The following is an 11159-nucleotide window of genomic DNA, read 5'->3' on the forward strand; positions in this document are numbered from 1 at the left end:
CAAATGTTTTTAATGGATGGGGGAAGCACATCCTAACAAAGCCACTGTTTAAAAAAAAAAAAAAAGAGCTACCTTTTGTCTTAATTTCAAATTTTCTGCTATCATCCTGCTCTTGACAACTTCTTGTTTCAGCAGTTTCTTTGATGTGTCAAAGTATGGTGCAGATTTCTAGGGCATATCTTACTATCTTTCATTTAAATGACTTATTTTTCAAACCATACTCAGGGTCTAGCTTGTCCAGGTCCTACCTCCTGATGCTGACAGTGTGTCCATTCTTCAACCTTTACGAGCTGCATTCTGAGTTCTGATGGTTTGGGCTGTAAAAGACGCATACAAAACATTGTCTCCATTAGACACACAGGCAATCGGACAAATGTACCTGCTTTGATAATTTCACTGTGTGCTGGATCCTTCAGGACCTTACTCTTTTGGTTTTTCCCATTCTCTCCATCCTATCATCCACCAACTGCTGGAATGACTAGTCTTCACTTCCCGTGTCTCCTTCATTACTTTCCTACTCCTCAGCCTCCTGAAATCCAACTTCTTGCCCGGCGCAACACAAGTCCTGTTGGGCAGGGTGGGTGCACGATGGGTCACTCCCACTCATAGCCCAGAGCTTAAGGTGACTCCTGTTCCATCATATGTCAGGCATTTTAAAAATGTGCTTTGTTGGGGAATACTTACATAGGTCACAGGTAATTAAGAGATTAGGCATAGAGCTCCTGATCCTTCCATCATCCTGGTTCCTCCCAGGTGAGGGAGTCTCCCTCCATTGTCTTCCCTTTGAGGGCAAGCAAGAGAAAACTGTCTTGTTTAAAGGATTTGGGTCTCTGCTATTTAAGGAGCTATCTGGCAACTCCAGATGTCTAGCCTGAGGAGACTTGATGGCTCATAAAATATTGCAACTCCCTAAGCTAGGGGAAGGAAGCTGCAGATCTCGGGGGAAGCTAAACATGGGTTCAGGGATTCTGCGTCTCACACCCCTCATGTTCCTGCCCCCCCACTCCCCATCCCAGTTAACTCATTGTCTAGACAACACAGAATTAGTTCTCTTCCCCACTTGCAAACTGTTCTGTTCATCTCATGACAGGCTCCTAGCCCACCTCAAGCTGTTATAGCGGAAAGTAGAAATCAACCCTTGAGCAGCCAAATAGAGCGGAAGCTATTCAGTCCTTATCTTTTTATCTCTTCAGAACCCTCGATACCATTGACTGCTACTTTTCTTGAAATGCAAACTTCTCTTGACTTTCCCAATGTTACTCTTTTTTCATTCTTCTGTTGGTCTGACCTCCAACTCATTCCCCAGCTCCTTCTATGCCACCTAATCGCCAGAGTTGTAAAAAGTGAATGGAACATGGGGGGTTAAGGGGGTAAGAGAAGAATGAATGAAACAAGATGGGATTGGGAGGGAGATAAACCATAAGTGACTCTTAATCTCACAAAACAAACTGAGGGTTGCTGGAGGGAGGGGGTTTGGGAGAGGGGAGTGGGGTTATGGACATTGGGGAGGGTATGTGCTATGGTGAGTGCTGTGAGGTGTGTAAACCTGGTGATTCACAGACCTGTACCCCTGGGGATAAAAAAAATTATATGTTTATAAAAAATAAAAAATAAATAAATAAATAAGTGAATGGACGATATTTAAAAGGGAAAAAAAATCCTGGGGCACCTGTTTGGCTCAGTCACTTGAATGTCTGACCCTTGATTTTGGCTCAGGTCATGCTTTCAGGGTCATGAGATCCAGCCTCGCCATGAGCTCCATGTTTGGCTGACAGTTGGCTTGAAGATTCTCCACCCCCTCCACTCTCCCCACCGCCTCTCTAAAATAAATAAATACATAAAATATTTTTTAAAAACTGGAAAATCCAAGAATTTTAACATTTGTATAATATTTTAAAATATACTTCATAGAAATATATGAAGAACCACTAGAAGAGTTGAATGTGGTTTCTTCTAGGAAAATTAGGAATTAGGGGCAAGGAGGGATATTGTCTTTTGTAATAATCTTTATGTTCTATTTGACTTTTTAAATTTTTTTTTAAAGATTTTATTTATTTATTTGACAGAGATCACAAGTAGGCAGAGAGGCAGACAGAGAGGCAGGCAGAGAGAGAGAGAGAGAGAGAGAGAGAGAGAGGAGGAAGCAGGCTCCCCGCTGAGCAGAGAGCCCGATGCGGGGCTCGATCCCAGGATCCTGAGATCATGACCTGAGCCGAAGGCAGAGGTTTAAGCCACTGAGCCACCCAGGTGCCCCTCTATTTGACTTTTTAAACTAAACATAACTATTTAATTAAAATTAAAAATGCACCTTAAAAATCTCAGTAGAAAGGCTAAAAGGTAAATAAATATCTATATGTACTGACATATGGAGCTACCTCTAAGATTTGCTAAGAAGTAAAAATCACAAAGGAAACAGTGGTTAGTATGTGACTATGTGCATACAAATACATGCACATACTGTGCTCAGGTACGTATAGGGTCTCTCTGGGAACATGTAAGATAATTTCACAGGACAGCCTGACTCTGGGAAAGGAAACTGGATAGTCAGAGGATTGGGCCAACCCTGAGATTTTTCAAGGCATACCTACCCTTTTCAGCTTTTGGATTTTATTTCTATGCATTTTTTTTTCTACTTATTCAAAACAAAATTCTCATCCCAATCTGGTTTAAAGTAAGTTTTAGCCAATGGCTCTTGAGTGCAGTCTCCCTGAATCTTTTATTAAAAAGATATAAGTTCATACCATTGCCCAAAACTAAGACTGATGGGCAACAATAAACAAGATTCTGAGAGGATTGAAGCCATATTGAAAACCCGTGCCCAACTCATGGCACGACATCTTTAAGTCACAAAACAGAGCCTAACTTCATGATGGTGGAAAATACTTGAAAACCTATGCCCCATTCACAGCTCAGAGGTTTAGGGTTCCTTTGTTGTTCATTCTCATAGCTTAAAAGCTTAAGTATTGTGTAAGACACTGTCGTGGTGCTGGGGCTAAACCTGTGTGCCCGACCATCATGGGCACAGTTGTGATGTGATTATAACCTCACAAGAAAACTGAGAAAGCAGTCTCTGCCCAGTTGGGACTGGCGTTTTGTTTTTTGTTGTTTCTTGTCTTTTTGAGACTGCCAGAGCACAGTTGCTACCACCACCCAACCCCTTCCAGCCTACACACACTCTATGCTGTCTGTCTTCACACATTAAGAGACAGGAACTCCTGGATGACAGCCTGACGTGATGCAGAAGATTCCTCACAAGTAAAGAATGGCTGGCAGAAGCAGGCAGGAAGAATCCTGGTAGTTCTGCATGCCAAAATTGTATTTTCTTTGTTTAGAATATTACAGAATTAGGCAGAGGGAACAGGATATTATGTCATTTCCTCAGAACACAAACGCACTGGTGAGCACTGGCCAGAAACTCTAGTGAGGACTGGGAGCTGGATTCACCCACCTCCTCTCCACTGGGCATCTGTGATGAGATTTTTTTTTTAAATCATCACTCAGACCCAGAGTGAGCCCCAAAGCAACCCACATATCACACACTTCAAAATGTTGTCTTATTATTTATTCAGAAGATGTCAAATGAGGTCTATAAGAATATATTACAGTGAAGAGAAGGAAACAGCAGAGAAGACTTTCATGAGACCTCTGAAAACTTTAAAAAGTTTTTGAACTTTAAAAAAATGACAAAAATTTTGAACACTATGCTCTACCTAATAGAATACGGGAAGGTGTGGTCAATAGGAAATACAACAGGAAAGTCATAAAGAATAAATAGGATAAGATGACAAGACAGTAGAATGAAATTTAAAGGGTCATGGATAAGATAAAAAAAATAAGACAGCATGGAACCTAAAAACAAATATCAAAATATGATCTATAAATCCTATAGAACTGGTTCTGTAGAAAATTAAATAAGTAATACAAAGGAAAATATTAATAGACGGATCACATTAATGGCCCTAATATATATTCTTCCTCTATATACCCTTTGCTCTGTATCTCTGAAGTCCCTTTCCCTTTGACTTGGGGCTCAGCCATGTGGCTTGCCAAAGAGACAGTAGGAGACTTGACTATTCAGAGGCTTGAAAACTGCTTGAGAATTTTAGTTCTCTGCTCCTCTGCCGTTGCCATGAGACTGTGCTTAAGCTAGCCTTGGGAAGGCTGAGTGACCCCATGGAGCAGAGCCAAGCCATTCCAGCAAAAGTTAGACCCTAAACAGTCAATGGCCAGTCATCCTGCTGACCACAGACACAGAGGCAAGCCAAACTGTTAGCTGAGTCCAGCTCATGCTGGCAGAACCACCAACTTGGAAATCTGTGAGACATAATACATGTTATTATTTAAAGCCATTGTGTTTTGAGATGGTTTGTCACACAGCAGTAGCTAACTGGCAACAAGCTTGAGAAAGTCTCTCAGAATTGAGGGGAAAATTGCAAAGAAACAAAAAGATGGGGGTTTAAAGGATGGAGAGAAGGAAATTTAATCTGACATGTACATAACTGCCAAAGACATAAAAATAAATCAAACAGAAGTAATTATCAAAAGCAAAGTAAAAAACTCCAAATTCCTGGGCTGAGGAAAACCCATGTAATCAGATTAAAAGTGTTTACCCAGTGGGGCTCCTTGCTAGCTTAGTCAGTGGAGTGTGCAACTCTTGATCTCCGGGTTGTAGGTTCCAGTCCTACACTGGGGGTAAAGATAACTTAAAAATAAAATCTTTAAAAAAAAAAGTGTTCCTCAAATTTGAGACAAAATTTATTTGAAAAGACTTATCCAGGACATAATCTAGCAAACTTTGAATTACACAAATATTTTCTTCATTGATCTACTAATATGGTAAATTACATTGATTCATTTTCAAATATGAAACTGTTTTGCATTCCTGGAATAAATCTCACTTGGATGTATCATCATTTTTATGTATTTGGGGCATGATTTGTTGAATTTTTGTTAAGAATTTTATATGTTTGTGTAGCATTGTCTGTAGTTTTCTTGTAATATCTTTATCTACTTTCAGCATTAGAGTAATGCTGACCTCATAAAATGAATTAGGAAGTATTTCCTCCACTTTTATTTTCCAGAAGAGGATATGTAGGCTTGGTATTATTTTGTCTTTTAGTGTTGGGTAGAATTTGCCAGTGAAATCATTTGGGTCTAAATTTTTTGTCATGAGAAAGTTTCTGTTCTATTTTATTTTACTACAAATTTGATGCATTTGATAGGTATAGGACTCTTTTAGATCTTCCATTTTTTTCTTGAGTGTTTGTTTTTGTCTTTTGAAGAATAGATTCATTTAATCTCAGTTGTCAAATACATGGGTGGATGATTTTTCATAGTATTTCCTAATTATTCTTTTACCATCTGTAGGTTCTGTAGTAATTATGGTAATTTGCAGCTTCTCTCTTTTATTTCTTGGTCAGTGCTGTAGGTTTTTCAAGTTTTTTTTTTTTAATTTTATCAAAAACACAGCATTTAGTTTCACTGATTTTCTCTATTGCTTTTGTTTCTAATTTTATTCAGCTCAGCTCTGATCCTTTTCGCTTTCTTCTTTCTGCTGGCACAGGGTTTAATTTGCTCCTCTTTTCCTGTTTTTATAAAGTGGAAGCTTAGATGATTGTATAGTAGGGACTGTTTGGATCCCGTGCCAATTTCAATTCATATGTTGAAATCTTAATCCCCAAAGTGCTCATTTCAGAGGTGGGGCTTTGGGGAGGTAATTAGGGTTAGATGAGGTCAGGAGGGTGGGGCCCTCATGATGTGGTTAGTGCCCTTATAAAAAGAGGATATAGGGAGTCTCTCTAAGAACCTGCCCATGCTGCCTTCCCATCTCAGTCTTCCAGCCTATGAGAAATACATGCTTGTTGAAGCCACCTGTCTGTGATTTGTTAAAGCAACCCAAGCTGACTGAGATAGTGTGACATCTTTTTTCTTTTTAATTTAAGCACTTAGTTCTATAAATTTCCCCTAAGCTGCTTTAGGTGTATTCTGCAAATTTTGGTATGTTGACTTTTTATTGCATTCAGTTCAAAATATTTTCTTATTATCTTTAGATATATACATATATATAGTCTAAAGTTTTAAGATTTTTTTGGCATCTATTATTGACTTTTTTTTTTTAATATTTATTTTTAAGCAATCTCCGCACCCAATCCAGGGCTTAAACCCACAACCCTGAGATCAAGAGTAGCATGCTCCACCCACAGAGCCAGCCAAGAGCCCCTATTATTGACTTTTATTTTATTTTGTTATGGTCAAGAAACATTTAATATGATTTCAATTTTTAAGAAAATATCTAAAAGTTTATTTTATGGTTCAGAATATGGAACATATTGATGAGATTGTAACTTTTCTGGTTGTCCAAGGAAGAATAGTTATTACTTGGTCATGAAAGCATGCTAGCTAATTAACCTTTTCACTTTGCCTGAAACACATCATGTAAGTAGCCCCAAACAAATCATTGTAATACATTCATATGTTTTAATCTCTCTATTATATTCTTTCTCACAAGTCAAAAATTTTCAGATTCAGCAAAAACCAAGAACAATGTATGTTTTCTTTCTAAGAGGGAGCTTAAGACAATTGATCCAAAAAAAAGTTTTAAGATAAAGGATGTACAGATAAATCAGGCTAATAAAAACAAAAATACAGCAAGAATTACATTACATTATTATTTAAAGTAGAATCCAACACAAACACATTTAGTGGGACCTAGAAAATATGCTCATTATTAACTTTGATGTATTGAACAGAGCATCAAATATAGAGAGCCAAAACTGACAAAAACTTAATGAGAATGTGAATGTTTAATATCCCTCCAAATATCTGACAGGTTAAATAGACAAGACATCTCAAGGATATAGAGCAGATGTTGGCCAACTTCTGTAAGGACCCAGGGAGAACCAATTTAGGTACTGTGAACCACTTGCAACCTCTGTCACAAATCCTACTTTGTTGTTTCACAACCCTTTAAAGTTGTAAATACCATTCCTCCTTGTGGAATGTACAATAATAATATCTAATAGGCCACAGGTTGGATTTGGCTGTGGGCTATGGTTTGCCAACCCCCAAAATGGAAAATCCAACAATATATTTAATAAGGCAATATAATGAATTAAAGTAGACTTCAAACTTTGTACCTCACACGTTTTTTCTATGCTTATACAGTGAGAGTTGTTTTGGTGGTGAGTTTAGAAACCCTCTTGAATTAGCTTAAGTGGTGAAGGAGCCATAATTAGGTGCCACAGAGTTCTCTGTTAGAAGCTATAATCCTGCTGGCTTCTGGTTCCCACCCAGGACCCTGCGACTATGACAAAGCGGACAGGTCTCAAACCCCGTGGATTATCAGAAAAAGCATTATCAGAAAAAGGGGTTGTTGGGGCCTGGGTGTCTCAGGTGTTAAGCGGCTGCCTTTGGCTCAGGTCATGATCCTAAGGTCCTCCTATCGAGCCCCTCATCAGGTTCCCTGCTCCTTGGGAAGCCTGCTTCTCCCTCTCCTTCTGCCCCTCCCCCTGCTTGTGTTCGTGCTCTCCCTGTCTCTGTCTCTGTCAAATAAATAAATAAAATCTTAAAACGGAGAAAAGGAAAAGGGGTTATCAACCGAGCAGAACCTGTGACATGACAGCCTTTAGAGAACCAGTGTGTGTGAGCACACACAGGGCTCACACAACTGCTCATTTCTCCGAGGATGGGACCTCCTAGTGTGATCTCATTTCTCTACTGCTCTTCAAGTTGTGGATCGCAACCTAGTCATGAGAATAAAATCGATTTAGTGTGTTGCTCGGCACTTGAAGAAATGAAATAGAATAGCACCAAAAAAATCAGAACATCTTACATGTACTGTTAAGTATGGGTTTGAGATTTTTCTATTGTTTTATACAGAATTAAATAGTAGGCATTTACAAAATACTCAATTCCCAGGTACAACCACTACTGCAAAGGATCCCAGATCCCTTCTAGCTATGATGAAAGCCACCCATCCCTTCTCTCAATCAGGCTTGATTTGACCCACTTGTACCTCCCTACCTTCCTATAGCATATGGACTAAATTACCAATTCACCCCCCCCCAAACACATTCCAAAAAGGGGGCTGTCTGCAGGCATAAAAACATGACACCAGGCTTTAATTTTCTAACTGTATGAAGTTTTGGCGTGAAAGTTACGCTGTCTCGGGAGATCACTAAGAGGGAGATCATTCATCTTTTTCTGTGTACTGCACAATTTTAAGTAACTTTAGTGGTATCTACTCTTTGAAAGTTTGAAAAGACTCAGCTACAGAGCTAAATATACAGAGAGAATACATACCTGTTTCATTGGCAGATTTTTTCAAAATGACAATTTTAACTCTTCCAAGGTTATTGTTCTATTCAGTTTTACTACTTCTTTTTGCACTAATTTTGTTCATTTATGTAAAGTCATTTATTTTGTCTAATTTTTCAAATATATTAATATTAATTTGTAGATCTTCTACTTACTGAATTTTTTCTGTATCTATCTCCTTCTTATATTTAATGTTATATGTTTATTTCTCTAACTACACTTGCCAGAGGTGTGTCTATTTCATTGTTGATTGTTGTTTTCAGAGAACTAGGTCTTAAATTTATTTAGTTTTATAATTTTTAAGTTTTAAAATGCATTTATTTTAGCTCTTATTCTCCCTCTGCTTTCTTTAAATTAAAATAATTTTTTTACCAATTTCTTGGAAATTCTTGATTTATTTTAATGTTTTCCAAATTAATAATGAAATCATTTGGAGTGACTAATTTACTTGAATGCAGTTTTGGCCTTATTTCATAACTGGAGTGTTTTAAATCTTTATTGACTCTCTTTACTTGAAACTTCTATTTTTAATTTCTAAATTATTGTGCTTTGACAATAGAATGTGACCTATCTGATGTTGGCTTTTTGAAATTAAATTATTTTTCTATTTCTGATTAACATATGATTGATTTTTGTAGATATTTTAGTAAACTCTTCTGAAGACATCTGGGTAGCTTGAACCCCTTTCTTTGAGAATTGTCTTCCCTCTCCCCAGAGTGGATTTTGGCAATAAGTGACACCCCCACACCATACCACCCCACCTTCTCAGTAGCTAAATAAACATGACCCAAGAGGAGCCAATAACATTTTTCCCTCAGGAATTGGGAGTTGAGGTTCAGTCATGATAGGGATCTTTGCTGGTTGTTCCAACAGTGGGGAACTCATACTCCACCTTGTGTGTAGAAAATTAATTTTGGGAGTGGGGGACAACTGAGTGAATTATTGGCTCTTGGCCGCTTTCCAGCTTCCTGCTTCCTGTTTTATTTTTGTCTTGAAGCCTGACTGTACTTCAGCCTTTGCTTCCAAGAGGTACTTCTGTTTTCTATAGTAAACTCCTGTTCTTGGCTTCAGGTAGTATGAGTCGATTTCTATTACTCATGTAAACAAGGTATGAAGGTTTGCTCTGTTTGGATGTAAAACTGAACTCAGTTTCTCTTTGTTCCCTTAGCAAAGGTTTATCCCGCTCTGTGGGGGAGAGCAGCTCCCTTAGAGAAGTAAACATTTTAACTCCCTTTCAGGCAGTGGAAATCGGAGAACTATATCTAAACACTGGGTTCTCTTTGCCCATGAGAAAGGAAAACTGCTCATTTTTTCTTGACATTCAGCGCTTTTCCTCATTTAGAATCAAGGGCTGATATGAAAGAAAAAAACAGGGATTTTTGGTGTGGAAAGGAGCTTGGCTTCAGAACTGGAGGAGACTGGAGGGAAATATTGAAGCTAATTGAGGATTCTGGAAATGGAGCCATTTTCCAGGAAGCAGCAGGTGAGTGGGCAAGAGAAGGGCCTCTGCAGGAGGCAGCCTTTGGCCTCCTGGAGCTATGTTGTCACTGACTCCTTACTGACCACCGACCTCTGTTCTTAATCACTGGCCTGAACAAACCTTTATTCTCTTATTTCTTTTCGCTTCCACTTTTACTCCCGCTTCCCTAACCTTCATAGGCAAGCTTTCTAATACATTCAAGATGTTATGTGTTCTTTAATTTGTTCCTGTGAAAATATTTACTGTGGTTTTATGTGCATGAACTTTGAGATATGACCACATACCATATAACTCATCATTTTGAAAGACAACCCAGTAACCCAGTTGTGCCTTAAAATACCTCCATTTTGACCTCAGTTACTTACTTTCTCATTGATCCAGTTTTTCTTTCCAGCTTATCTCAACTCAGGCAAAGGACCTGGCAGGCAAAGCATCCTAAGATGGAGACTGAAACTACCCTTCAGGACAATAACAACTGTCCTGACTCCAGCAAGACCGAGTGTGATTGACCCCAAGAAAACGATCAACCTGACCTCTACTGGCCACCTGCCACCCACCAACATTTGCCCCACATTTTCCTTATATAAACCTGGAAGTATTTTCAGCTCTTGGAGTCAGTCCGTTGTCTTCCCGGTGTTGGTCTCACTGAAATGAATTCCTTTTTGGTTACACGGCCACTCGTTTGTGAACTGCGGATGGCCCACCCTCGTCTTTTTGGGACCCTCAGAGCCAAGTGGTTACAATTTTAAGTGTACAATTAGTGGTTTTTAACATATTCACTGCATTGTGCAACCCTCGCCACTATTGTGCAGGTATTATTAATTTACATAAAGGTATTTTTTGTTGTCATTCTGTTTCTATTTTTGTCAATTGCCATTTTTAAAAAATCCATCCGTGCTGCTGCGCCCACTCTGGTTCACTGCTGCAGAGTATCCCAGAGTGTGTACCCACCACAGTTTTAACCATTCCCTTAATCTTATCCATTAATCTTAAAAATAAAGCTGCCACTTATTTTACCGGCAAAAGATGGGATTTATTCGGGAATAGCAGAGAACTGCAAGCCCGGACAAGCAAGCTATGGCAAAACCATAGGCTAGGTGACAGAACCGAGGAGGAGAAAGCGCTTTCAAAGAGGAGAGGGGACACTGGATGGGCTGTTGTAAACAAAAGGCCCAGTTGGGAGTGTGGTGGTTTCCCATTGGCTGAGTTGTGACTGTCTGTCATTGGCTGGGCGGTTGCCAGGGGAAGAGGAAAATTCCCTTCCTCCTGCTGGAAGAGTCAAGTAGTATCCACATGCAAGGTCCATCTCTTCCTGCTGGATTTGATGTTGACAAGGAGTGGTACGACATGAGGGCTCCCCCTG

General features: G+C 39.1%; 1 long non-coding RNA gene across 2 annotated transcripts; it reads left to right on the forward strand.

Moving 5' to 3' along the window:
- The first annotated feature begins 9265 nt into the window (after nucleotides 1-9265).
- Nucleotides 9266-10791, forward strand: LOC132006494 (uncharacterized). Of its 2 annotated transcripts, none has more exons than XR_009401115.1 (3): nucleotides 9266-9345; nucleotides 9659-9799; nucleotides 10191-10791. It is a non-coding gene; the product is annotated as an uncharacterized LOC132006494 (long non-coding RNA). The 2 variants fall into 2 exon arrangements; XR_009401114.1 differs by having other exon boundaries at nucleotides 9326-9387.
- Nucleotides 10792-11159: the final 368 nt, after the last annotated feature.

This window comes from Mustela nigripes, chromosome 18 (assembly GCF_022355385.1).
Source record: "Mustela nigripes isolate SB6536 chromosome 18, MUSNIG.SB6536, whole genome shotgun sequence".
NCBI lineage: Eukaryota > Metazoa > Chordata > Mammalia > Carnivora > Mustelidae > Mustela > Mustela nigripes.